This window comes from Meleagris gallopavo, chromosome 11 (assembly GCF_905368555.1).
Source record: "Meleagris gallopavo chromosome 11, MGAL_WU_HG_1.1, whole genome shotgun sequence".
Classification (NCBI taxonomy): Eukaryota; Metazoa; Chordata; class Aves; order Galliformes; family Phasianidae; genus Meleagris; species Meleagris gallopavo.
This window is the reverse complement of record NC_139414.1, coordinates 15,385,153-15,398,414: the sequence shown is the minus strand read 5'-3', so window position 1 is coordinate 15,398,414 and position 13,262 is coordinate 15,385,153. Positions and strand designations below refer to the sequence as shown.

Below are 13,262 nucleotides of genomic sequence, written 5' to 3'. Positions count from 1 at the left end.
AGATCATTTCCTTTGATATACTTTCTTTTATTTTCCTTTTTTTTTTCCCTTTCCATGTCAACTTTCCTGCCTCAGGCTTCATACAATGTGAAGGCCTCCTGTTACCTGGAAATGACTGTGGGGTGACAGCATGGGGGGCAGAGGGGCTGGGAACATGGGTCTCAACCCTGCTCTTTGCTTTCCTCCAGGGCAGTGGGAGCAGCCCCTGTGCCTGACCTTATAGGAGCTCTGTACCCACAGATGTGACAAGGGACTTCTGTTTTGCTGATGTGTCCCCATCTACTTGTCCATCCCTGGTGTACTGCAGGGCAGGGGGCAGGTGAGGCTGGGGCTGAAGCCCCTCCGTGGCTCCAGGTGAGCACTGAGCTTTGGGTGCAATGGGGACAGAAGCTTGTGCCTCAGTGCTGAGCTGCTGCTGGTGCATCCCCAGCAAGCCCTGCTTGTTACTCTATTAAATTTCCATTTTGACGTGAAAACAGCTGGTTTCATGGTATCTCTGACTGTGTTATTTACACAGTCATGCACACAATCCCTGCTGAAAATTGCATTACTCACTGCTTCAGCAGCCCTTTGTCTGCAGGTATCGCCTGGAGGTGACACCATCCCCCAGGCTGAGCAGTGGCACCCAACCAGGATCAGGCAGAGAGCGACCTACAGAGCTGCTCACCTTCCCAGGTCCCAGCTGGGTGATCAGGGCTGGCAAACCCATCCTGAAGTGCCCCAGCTCCGGGTGACCCCATCTCCCCCTGCACACACCACTGCAGAGCCCCCAGGGTGTGGTGGCTGATGCACATCGCAGGGCAGAGACAACCGTTGGCCACGCTCAATGGTGCTTTGTTCTCAGCCCAGGAAGCAATGAAAATCCTCCCGCTTTGAAGCCTGAGGAGGCCTTTTTATTACATCCAGGGCTCCTGGAACAGGGAACCATGAGTGCTTCCCCATAGCGCAATGAAAATCTCTCCTGCCTGAGACCACAGCAACTCGTTACACGTGGTGAGGTCAGTGAGCACTGCCACACACACAGCTGGGATACGGAAGAGCCATGGTACAATGCTGTTGACCTTGCACCCTCTGTGCCTGCAGAAAACCATCCCATTTTGGGGGCTGAGAAGCTCCTAAGATGCAAGGCGGCCCTACTAATTCCACTTAATCTTCCCCCATAAATCATTCCTCCCCTACCCTGCAGTCTGTTGGCATCATCTGGAGCTATTAGCTAATTTCAAGCCGAGAGTTCACATGTTGCCTGGTCCCATCCCGATTCCCTGCAGCACTAAGTACGCACTGCTGGAGGAAGGCTGCCTGAAGACACCTTCCTCATCCTCCTCTGGTGGGGAAGAGGTGACAGCACACCCCCATCAGCCCAGCAGAACAGGGGCATAGAGCTTTCTGGTCCTCCCTGGTGCCTCATCCTGGGATTTACAGCTCCAGTTGGGATTAACTCTGAAACTTGATGACAACACCTGACGTGTTTGCAGTGCCCGTGTCCCTGCTGCTCACCCCCATTTTGCTAATGAGCTTTGCCCAACAGTGCAAGATTTGTCCTTAAGAGCAACTTTGGGGGATCGAGAGGTAAGTGTTTAAAGATGCAAAGGGGATAACGATGTGTGGTTTTCCCACAGGTGTTCTGAGTGCTTTCCTCAAAGCCCCCAACCCCACTGAGCTGCTGGGGAGTGCAGCTATGGCAATGGGTCCTCTTCAGCCCCCGAGGATAAGTCCTGATAGGAAGACCAGGACACAGCGATGTCACACTCTGAGGCAGGTTGGGTTTTGTCTGCCATTTTTTTAAATCATTTTGAGGCAGGAGTAATAAATGCTAAAGATGCGCTCGGAATTTGAATATGAATGATAAGAACAGCTGTGTATATCTATTATGAACGAATATAAACAGAAATGTATAAACTGAGATTTTGGGGGCTTTGGGAAGAATTAGTGTCTTTGTTCCTGGATTTTTTTCCTATCAGAGTTTGAACCAAAGCCCATTAGCCCGGACTTTCCCGCAGCCGCCCCAGCCAGGAGCTTCATTTCGCGCTGGCTCCGAGCCACGCTGAATTCTCCTCAACAGCTCAGTGAGCCCTAATCCTAACAAATTTACCCAGAGAAGTGGTTCTCTTATTACACTGCCTAATTTGAACGCTTTCCAAGGTTAATTTCTGCTCCCTCTCCCTCCAAACGCGCCTGCCCCCCCGCTCCCCGTTAGCGCCAGCCCGGGGGGAGCAGCCCCAGACCTTCCCCTCCTGGCCACGATTGGTTTTAAATGAGAAAATAATGCGATGTTCGTCCCCGGGTGCAGGGTCTGCCCGCAGGGTTTCCTAATGCTAAGCCACTTCCTTTGCAAATTAATTGCAACTTTTGCTGGGCAAAAATAGCCCTGGAAGCCCATTCCCCGCGGGCTCTTCTGCGTGTAATACTACTCTGCTCATAATCTGATTGCTGTGACTCTCATTTCTTCTTTTCTCCTCTCCATCCCGGGTGTAATAGAGCCTGCAAGGGCTTTGCAGTACCTGTGGAGCATCTTGGTTGTACCAGTGGGATATCCCCATGGTATCTCTGGATCACCCCTACAGTATCTGTGGGATATCCCAGTGGTACCCTATGGGGCATCCCTATAGTATCTGCCCTTATCTCTACACCATAGGAACACTGTTGCCACTGGGACTGTCCTCAGCCCTTCTGACAGCCCGGCTCCTCCCCAGCCCTGCCTCCCCCTTCAAAGCAATGTGACTTTTATAGCAATTACTTCTGAACCCTGGCGCTGGGGCCGTGCCAAGGAAAGCAGCAGAAAACAATGTGATGGGCCTCGGCAGGCGCGGAAACTCCACTGGCGGAGACCGGCCCTAAAATAACTTTCATGCAATGGTTATTTATTCTGGGGGAAAGTTGGTTCATTCACAATTTGGAGGGAAGAGACATCATTGCACAGGAGCAGTGCGAGGGTGCTGTGAGCTCACACCCTGCTGCCGTGGCTGTGGGGTTGTTTGAAGGGCACTGGGGTTGCGATGTCCAAAATCAGGAGGAGGAGGTCCTGCCCTCCTAGGGGGCAGCTTCCTCCCCACAGCATAGGTTTGGTTGTCAGTTCAGTGGGCTCAGAATTTACCAATTGGTGATGTGATGCAGTGACACTTCATTATTTCCTTTAAAATACACATGTGTAGGTTTGTGTTTTTTGCAGTTATGAATGTCATTCCCCAATCCACTCAGGAGCCTGCAATTTTCTGGCCGAGGTGGGAAGCTGCCGACACCGTGTGATACATGGAGAGATTGATTGTATTTACTTACCCTTTAACCTAATAAAGAAAAATAATGTTCCTTCATCTCACTAATTCTCTATAAACCTGAGCGTTGCTTTAAATCAGCTGGAAGAGCAGGCGCTGAACCTTAGCATAGCTGGGGCAGAGGTATAGGGAATCCCGTCTGCCTGGAAGAGCAGCCTGCAGACCCAAAACCCAAGATACTTACCATTCTTTAAGCATTTTTTTAAGCTTCCTTATTGAATTTGTTGCCCTAAAGCCTCATTTGGTGCCTCCTGCTCCTATTGGCTTGATGGCAAGGAAGAATGCTGCAGAGGAAGGGGAAGGATGCTCCACTGGACCGAACTTGGGCCCATTCTCTACCAGTGATAACCAGGTGACCTTGAGCACTGCTCTTGCTATGGTGAACCATCAAGAAATGGCTGTCCAGGCTCTCCTGCCATCTGTTCTCCTCCATCTGGGCTGTGCCATCCTTCTCCATCCTCCCTTCCTGGCTGGCTCCACGGTGATGGCCCTCTCTGGAGGCAAGGGATTAGGCAGACTGAGCGATATCACTAAAACAGTCACTAAAGCTTGGTTCCCCTCAATTACCTGCCCACCCCTGGGGAGGCACTGTGCCTGGATTGCTCTTACTCAACACATTGTTCCTCATTCATTCTTGCTGCAAGGCTGCACCATTCAGCATCACCCTGCAACAGTGTCCCTGTGCTTTTCCAAATGCAGGCAGCCCCTCTCCTTTGCTGCCCTCCCCTCCAACTTTATGGGAAAATCCCTTTCTGCCTAAAATCCTCCAGATGTGCTTTACAGCTTGAGGGGAGTTTGTGGGAAAAACACACGGTTGGTTGGATGGGACATTTCCTGAGATGCAGGGCCGTGTATTGGTTCCATTTTGCAGCAGACCCACATTGCCCGGCACTGTGACAGCTTAGATAGCCTGGATGGGTTTTACCCTTTAAGAAGAACCTGAAAATGAGGGCTTTTTTCCTTTTGTCTTTAATTCACACTGTGTGTTTGAGAAGGGAAGCACCGTATGTGCTACCCAACATGACACAGCCTGTGGCCCCATGGTTACCCCAAAGAGCTGGCACAGCCCCCACCCCAGAACACTCCCTGCACCTTCGGGAACAAAATTTAGGGCCAAGCAGTGCCAAGTGCCCCATTGCCACCCAGGAGCAATAAGGTCCTCCCCAAGGACTGAGTCCAGGGCAGCCTCCAAGAAATTAATTAGTTGTTAGTGGCGACGACCCAGTGGTCGGTGCAGGATGCTGGGTAGAGGCTTGATGTAAATCGTAGCAATTTGCTGGCTCTGCCACTCTAAATCCCGTCTAATTATACCGAGGGAAGCATCTGACATTAATTTGTTACGGTATTTGTGTGCAGAGCGCTAGACGTTTTGGGGACAAATGGAAGAGCAGCCTTCAGATCTTTGCCCTTGTGAGCTGCAAGCGATGGAATGCAGCCTTCTGCTTACCTGCCCGTGTTGGAAAATCACTTATTTTGGAGTCCTAAATACTATTATTTCTACGTGCCATCATTTCAGGGCTGCAGATTTCGAGGCTGCACTCAAACAACTTTGGGGAAAAGGAAAAAAAGAGGGGGGGATTTTGGTCCTGTGTGAAAAATGAGATGGACAGCAGCATCTCAGTGCTGGCGGCAGAGAGTAGGGTATGGAGGTGCCCAGACCAGGCTGGGCACAGCGCAGTGTCAGGTGCACAGGCAGCGCATCGCAGCTCTTTGAGGATATTGCTGCTTTGCTAGATAAGAGAAATTCAAGGGATGTGCTATACTTAGAGTTTCAAAACACTCTTGGCATCGTCACAGATCAAAGAGGAATGGTGCAGGCAGAATCCCGGAATAGAAGGCAAAAAGAAGGAAAAAGATTTGGAATTTACTGGGGGAAAAAGAAAGAAAGGAAGAGAAAGAAAGAAAGAAAGAAAATACACTGCAACCAACAGCACAGGGCTGCTGGACTAAAAATAGCAAAGAAGGTATTAGTGTGGCAGTGAGCGCACAGAGCTCTGCGTTTGGGGAGAGCCTCCCGCAAAGAGGGGAGATGTGCAGCACGGGATGTGGAGCACCACCACAGGATCAGGGTGAGGCATTCACACTGCACCTCTGTTCCTATTGCCACGAAGCAGTAAAGGTAACTTGATTGCAGGGTGACCGGAGGGCTTGGAGCCATTCCATGGCACTGCCATTAAAGAGCTCGGAATAGGAGTTATTAAATTACTGCCAGGTACTGTGGGTTTCTCCTAACAGGGAGACTTCAGCTTGGCTTGAAAACTTCAGCTCTGATTCATTCAGGTTAATTAAAAGAGTGCTGGACATCTTCCAGGGCTGATGGCCCCCACCCTTCCAGGACTGTGCCATGTCACTGTGCCGTGTCACTGGGCACCAGGTGGTGTGCCCCAAATGCCTCGGTCATAAGAGATGGCAGAGCGTGGGACCAGGGCTCGTCCACACAGTGGTGTCTTGAATGTCGCACACAGTGCCTCTGTGCCATCTGCCATGGGATGCTCTGGCCCAGGGTTCTGACCAGCTGGGAACCCCCTGTCCTAAATACCCACGTGGTGGAAGGCATTTGGGGTCAGTCTCCAAGCAGGATGGGGGGCTGTGCCCAGCATTAAGGGCCACGGCAGGGTCCAGGGGTGCTGTCCTCATGCCCTCCCCCAGCTGGGTCTTGGGCCCCATGTGTATAAATACTGCTCACAGATCCCTTAGTGACTCAACCCCCCGAAACACTTTTTGGACTCATTTTCCCAGAGAGAGTTTAATGGGGTTTGTCGTGCCAAAACCCCAAGCTATGCCTCACTTTCATCCCCTAATGCAAGCCATATATCAAGAGACACTAAGGGAGGGGGGAGGCTTTCTGACAGGGGGATCCTGGGAACAATCAGCCGATACCCCCCTCCCACAGCCCCCACCCCTTTCTCTGTGCATTCCTGGTAATGTAAATAGAGAGGAGAGCATTCGCAGCCCTCCTCAGACCCAGGAGTGCATCAGGGGACGGCGCCAGCAGCTCACAGGCAGTCTGCTTTGTTTGAAGTCCGAGTGTCAGTGTCCCTAGGGCCACCCGTGTCCCCAGAGCATCCCATGCCCATAGTATCGATGGGGGGCAGCAAGAAAGGAGGGGTGGCTTGGATTCTGGCTGTGCACAGTGATTTTCAGCTCTGCTGGAGGATGCAGGTGATGTAGGGCAACATGCCATTCCTTGGCACTGCTGTCCTTGTCCCCAGGCAACAGGGACAGAGTGCCAGGTGGCTCATGGGGCTGCTCCTCTCCATTACCCCCAGCAGTGTAGGGCTTGGTGAAGGACATCTAAATTGGGAAGGTTCTTGCTTGCCCCTTCGATCTCTACTAGGGGTTGAAAGGAAGACTGCAGCATTCCCAGTAGAAACCTTTTCCATGGCTGCAATGGGGAGCAGGGAATGACATTGAACTAACTTTTTCTGAATGAAATTTGCCTTAGGAAATGTCATCCCGGTCCCACACAGGTGTTTAGGGACACTTTATCCCCATGGTCACCTCAGCTTTGCGTCAGGATCAGCCCCTTGCCACCACGTGGCACTGCCCCAGGTGCCCCAGGTGCCCCAGGGGAGGCCCTGCAGTGGAGAGGGTGACACTGGGTGGCCCTGGGGGACCTTGGGGAGCACACAGAGGCTGAGGGCATCTGTAGGTTTTATGTGTTGGGCCCAGCCCTGGGAGTTTATGAGACAGCCAATGCAGCCATAAACCTCACCGGGGGGTCAGAGGTGAATGCAAGCACTCTTAAGTAGGCGAAAACAGTGGTCTGGGCTGGAAACTGAACTTCTTGTGCCATAATCAGAACCAGCGAGGTTAAATTCCTACGGCTGAAGAGCACGGCTGTAGCCTAAACATCTCTCCCATGCCGCTGGGGCTGTCCCAAACAGGATCCCAGGGATGGAGCAGAGGCTGCTGGGATGTGCTCAGTGTGGGGCTGAGGCAGATCCACCAAGCAAGCATTCCCTAGGCTGTAGGAAGATCCCATAAAAAATGGTATTAAGGACATGGAGATGTGACTGTGCACCCAAATGTCTGCATGCAGACTGCCTTGGTCCGCCCATTCGTGTCTGGGTTTGGCATCAGTGTGGTTCATTATGCTCATTAATGATGTGGAGAAGGTAGCATGTTAGCAAAACTGTGACATATTTGGGATGGGGAAGGCTGGAGGACCTTGCTGTTGTGGGGATGGATTGCACGGAGGTATATGGCATTCACCATGGCCTGTGTGAGATGATACATCTTGGACTAATCAACATAATTCACAGATATTGTCCTAAATTAATTATAGGCACTCAGTACAAGCCCAGCGTGTCAGTGCAGACAGCTCAATTAAGTGCTCTTATTCAATGTATGCGAATGGTCAAAAGAGCAAAGGGAAGATTACTGTGGGCTGAGTTGGGAACAAAGCAGTGGGGCTGTGGCATTGCTCAAATCGGTGCAGCACCGCAGCGTGTGGAGTGGGGAAGGTGGGCACATGGCAGGGAGAGGCTGAGAGCCACCAGTAGGTCCTGGCCCAGCCCTGTCCTCCTGGGGGGCTCAGGCCTCAGGTCAGGGTCCTGTCCCACAGTGCGGCTCTGGATGCCATGCTCAATGTGACACGTCTCACTCCAAGCCCAAGGGTTGTGGTGGGAAATCCTTGGGCTGATCTCCCTCCCACAAGGCTGCGGCCAGCATCATGCAATCTGTTTTCATTCCTATTTCATGAGATGTGAATAATTGATGAGGAACACAATGCGGGGAGGATAAAATGAATACATATCTATGTATGCACACACAAACACACACAAATAGCGTCAGGAAGAACTAAGGCACAGTGCTCAGAGGATTCTGCGGAACGGTGGAGATGGCACAGAGCAGGGGCACCGCACTGCCTGTGCCATGTGTGGGGGCTATAGGGGCTGGGATGGAGGTGCTGGCTCCTACGGAGTGGGCACATGCAGGCTGCCTGTTGGGAAGGGGTGCCCGTGGGTGTGGGACCAGGCCGTGCTGCCTTACAGCCATGGGTCAGCTTTTCCCACTTCCCAGATCTGATTTATCGCTTTTTTAATAAATGGGCCATTTCCCATCCACGTCCCACAGACAATTGCTAAGGGCCCTGGCACCGCGCCACAAACTCCTTTCAACTTCACAGCGAGTTCATCAAAGGCCTGGGACGCCATTTCCCCAAATAGTAAAAGTGTCAGAGCAGCGGGCGTGCGGGGAAGCCTCAGTGACAGCCAAGTGCTTAATTAGCGGTAATGCAGAGTTTATGGCCCCCACACACACCCACACCCCTGCCTGCTGTGGGTAGGGCACAAGGGGTGAGCCAGGTCCTGATGACCCACAGTGTCCCCGCTGCTGTGATGCTGGAAGGATGGGGACATCCTATGGTGCTGCTGTGGGACAACGAGGAGGCGGTTCCCTGTGTGGCAGCAGCTGTGTCCCCACGTCGTACTCACATTCCTTTTGGAGACACATCACCCAGAGCTGAGCGTGGTGACTTCAGCGCTCAGAGGCAGACCATAGGCATGAATGGAGCTAATGTCATTTATTCATTCATTCATTTTTTGCACCGCTCACCCAACACCACCTAAAATCCACTGGGCTTTTTAATCGCAGCGATGCACAAAGCAGCTCCCCACTGTCCCTAACCCAAACCCAACAGGTGGGTGCCATATTCCATCAGCAGCACCTACACAGGCAAGGCCAGAATGGAAAACCTAGTGACTGGGAGGCTGCTGGCTTTGTGGCATGTCCACAGCTGGGATGGTGGGTGGCACAGCCCCATTGCCACTGGAGCAGGGGACGTGGGGACATGGTGCTCATGGCTGAGCACAGCAGGGCTGCCCCACCTGGCCCCTTGCTTCCTGCGTTCCCCCCGCCACCCTCCTCGGCACGGCTGGGGCCTCGCAGCCCCAACCAGGAAACTATAAAACTTTACAGAGTGCGGCTGGAGAGAAACAGGAATTGCTCCGGTAACTGCCAGAAGGGCCAGCGTTAGATTCACAAGATTTTCCAGGGCTCGGACTCGCCAGGAAGGGATTTATCCACCTACAAGGAGTTGTAAAAACTAAAATTAAATTCTTCATCTTAGAAAGGGAGGGGTGGAGAAAGGAGAACATGGTTGACCTCCCCTCCTGAATGCTCTGCTGGAGGCTGGAAGGGATACAGGGCACCTGCTGCACCGTGGGGTCCTGCCCCAAATATCCCAAGTGAGTGCTGCATATCTGCATGCTGTCCCCTCCAGCCCAGTGTTCACCTTCAGGGCATTGTTTTGGGGCTCTATGCACCAATCCCATCCCAACAGCCTGTTGCGAAAGAGTCCTGCCCAGTAACTGAGGATCCGTAGTACTGCTCCCGGTGTATGGAGGACCAATGCGCCAGGTTCAGTTTGCATTATTTTCCTTTTATCCGAATTTTTTTCCCCCAACTGCCTGACTGCACTAGGGCACTGCTGAGAGAGTGTGTCTGGGGAGAATGCTCTTGTGCCGCTCATTCTGCTTTCCTTTCTATTTTTTTTCCCATTAGCACCAGTGCAGCTCTTAAAATAACTGCCTGCTTTAACCCGTGTCCCTTTGTTCCCTGCAGCTGCCCTGACCCCGGGCAGCAGGGGAAGGGCCACGGTGAGGGATGCTGGACCCACTCCCATGGGGATGCGGTGGGAGGGGGATCCCTGCAGCCAGGGGTGCGCCCATCCATGTGCTGCCAGCGGGACGGTCTCCATCGCCCGCGGGGCGCCGGGGCTGGGCCAGAGCCCAGCTTGGAAGTGCGAAGTCGGAGGCTCTTGCCGTGCCCGGGCACGTCTCAGCTTTGTTTATTCCTTTGCCTTATTATTTGGTTCAACTATTTATTCCTGGCTGCCTTTTTCTCACGGTTGCTGTGTTTATTTAGTGCCACTCGCCCGCAGCCCTTTGGATTCTCGCGCTGATGACAAATGCAGCCCTAACCCCGGTGCAGTGCCGCGCTGAGATTTCCCCACACTGTGACTTTGTGGGGTGGACAGTATTTCAAAAGGACGCTGGGCTGGGGACAGCAGCACACAAGGCAGTGGCCGTCCATGCTCTATGCATATTGCCAGCGTGCACCCACACCCGAAGGCCTTGTCACTTGCCCATGGGGACCCTGCACTGAGTAGAGAAGACCTTTGAGGAAGGAGAGAAGTTGGAAAAGTGTGAAGGTGACCAGAGTGTGATGCCACCACTCTGATGCTCCTCGGGGACCCCAACCCCGCCAGCCCCCCAAGCACTCACGTGGTCACAAAGCCCCTTCCTCCCGAGGTGTCAGCAATACACCAGCATGCCCTCAGCCTGTCCCCAGCTCACCCCTCAGCTCCCAGCCCTGCAGCTCATCCCTCGGTGGTGGTATCCCCTTGGGGACCCCAAATGTCGGGTCCTCCCTGCGCTGAGGATGCGCTGCGGCTGGGGGCCGGGGAGCCATGGCAACCCGGCAAGGATGGGGGTTGCCATGGAGACGGGAGGCACAGCATCCTGAGCCGGCTTTGGGTGAGGGATGCTCCAGGTGGGGTGGGAGCAGGATCGGGGTCTCAAGGGGCTGTGGGGGCAACACCTTAACTTAACCTCCTCCCCTCGAGGTTCCCACCCTGGGGCACCAGCACAGCATGGATCGGCCTTTTCCCCATGCAGAAAACGTGGCTGTGAGCAGGTGCCAGCAAACAGAGAGCAATTCCACCCCGCAGATTGCGGCCGGGCTTTATACCCTGAGCCTGCCTCAAACTTTGCGCTGGGAGAGAAGTGATTTGTCTGCAAATGTTATGCGGTTAAAATAAATGCGGAGAATTTTAATCCTGGGAATTTGGAAAGGAGGAGATTTAAAATAACAAAACCCTTTCATATACGGCACTTGCTCCAAAATTAGCTGGATATTAAGATTTTGTGGCGGGAGGTGACAGTTCCTCATCCATCCCCTGCTTGGTATGGGGTGGTGGCACCTTGGGGTGCTGGATATGGGGTGGGAGCACAGAGCTGGGTGTTGGGGAGCGAGTGCACTCCTCTTTGTTGACATGGAATGGATCTCCCACAGCTACTTAAGGTTTTAATTGCCCTGTGATTAAAGTTTTCATTACTAAGCAATTAGCACCTGAAATTTTAAGTGCTGAAGTGTTTAACTGCATCCTACAGCTTGCCAGAGTGCGGGGCGGTGGATGTAGGTGGGATGGGAGAGGGTTTAGGAGTGGGGATGAAGAGCGCCAGGAGACAGCTTCCTTATAGGGCACTGCCAACCACCCCATGCAAGGGGTTCAAAGAGCATCCTCCCTCAGCCCAGGCCCCCAAATCCCTGTTACAGTTTTTCATCTTTTTCTGAAGTAAATTCCTCATGGGCTGAAATGTATCAGGCGTGGCTTGGCTCCAAGGGGAATTCTTGAGGAAAGTTGAAGCCAAATGGCTTCAGCCATTTTTAAGTTACTCAGATGTGAATAAGCAATTTGTGCTCCTCTCGGAAGTCCTGTGCCTGGTTAACTCAGACCTCTGTGTCCCAGAACAAGAGAAGTTTCTGAATGGGATGGTGCAGATGCAAGCATTTCCCAGTAGCAGCTTTGCAGGGAGGACAATATCAGCTCCGTGTTTGAGTTTCAGTGGTGTGAGGCTGGGGCTGCAGGTGTTTCTGGGGCAGGTTTCTGGGGCAGAGTGGAGTGGTGCTGCCTGCAGATGGTGCCAAGCAGCCCACAGAGACTAGGCAGCTTGGAGGGGATGCATCCAGCTGGCACCCTGTATCCAGTAGATCCATACCATTCTGGGGACTGGGAGCATCAAAATGCCCCCACATCAGGGATTTAGGGGATTTTGCATGTCCTATATCCATCACTGCAGGGGTGTGCCAGCTCCAGGCATGGGGAAAGCAAGGGGATTCTGGTACCCACATGCTGGGAGCCAGGACTGCATGCAGGGGAGCTGGCACCATCACCTACATGAAAGGTGGGAGTGGGAATTTGGGATCCCTGTAGGGCTCTCTGTGTGTATGCAACTCTGGTTGGGATCCTAGGCTCAGGCCTGACACTGGGATGGGAGTCACAGTGTGATGGAGATGGGACAGAGTGGGGACAGAAAGGATTGAGGTGGATCAGAGGATGGGATGGGGAATAATGGGATGCATAGTGGAATGGGATGGAAGTACATGAGGCAGGATGGAGCAGGCAGAGTGCAATGGGATGGGACAGGACTGTAGAGGTCGATGGAATGGAATGGAATGGAATGGAATGGAATGGAATGGAATGGGACAAGGCTGTAGGAAATGGAATGGAATGGAATGGAATGGAATGGAATGGAATGGAATGGAATGGAATGGAAGGGAATGGAAGGGAATGGGATGGTAGTATAGAGGATGGGATGGAACTGTAATTAATGGATAAGATGGAATGTAATGGAAGGAATAGAACAAAATGGAATGGAGTGGAACGGAGTTAGACAGGACTGTGGGATGGAATGGGATGGAATGGAATGAGAGTGCCGAAGATGGAATGGGATGAGACTGTAAAGAACAGGATAGAAAGGAATTGAATGGAATGAGATTGGATGGAATGGAATGGGATGGAATAGGAATGTAGAGGATGTGATGGGAGAGGACTGGGTGGTATTGAATGGAATAATGAAATGGGATGGGACTGTATGAGAATGGAATGAGACAAGATGGGACTGTAGAAGATGGAATGGGAGACACTGGCCATCCTGTGTGGCGCACAGCGGGACTTGCACGCCCACCCTTTCACACACCGACCCCCACTGGGGTGGGGGCAGGGCCTGTTGCCGCTCTCCCTCACGGCTGTCCGGGGTCGCTTCCCCTTTAAGAGCCCAATTCCGCGGGTGACCGCTGGGTGGGGCGCGCTCCCCGCCCTGCACCTCCCGCTCTGAGGGACGGGACCTCGGGGGGACGCGCCTCACAGCGCCCGCCCCTTCCAATTCATCTTTCCGCCGAGGCCCCGCCCCTCTCCATATTGCCGTCCAATGAGCGCCCCGCTCTCCGTCGCCAGGGGCGCCGGGTTGCCAGGGGGCGGGG

The 13,262-nt window shown here is 53.1% G+C and overlaps 1 long non-coding RNA gene across 1 annotated transcript in view; it reads left to right on the top strand.

Moving 5' to 3' along the window:
• Positions 1 to 2,182, top strand: part of LOC104912675 (uncharacterized) — a 29,072-nt gene extending 26,890 nt beyond the window's left edge. Inside the window, exon 3 of the long non-coding RNA XR_014885585.1 lies at positions 1,620 to 2,182. This is a non-coding gene — a long non-coding RNA (uncharacterized LOC104912675). The remainder of the gene's footprint in view (positions 1 to 1,619) is intronic.
• The last annotated feature ends 11,080 nt before the right edge of the window (positions 2,183 to 13,262 follow it).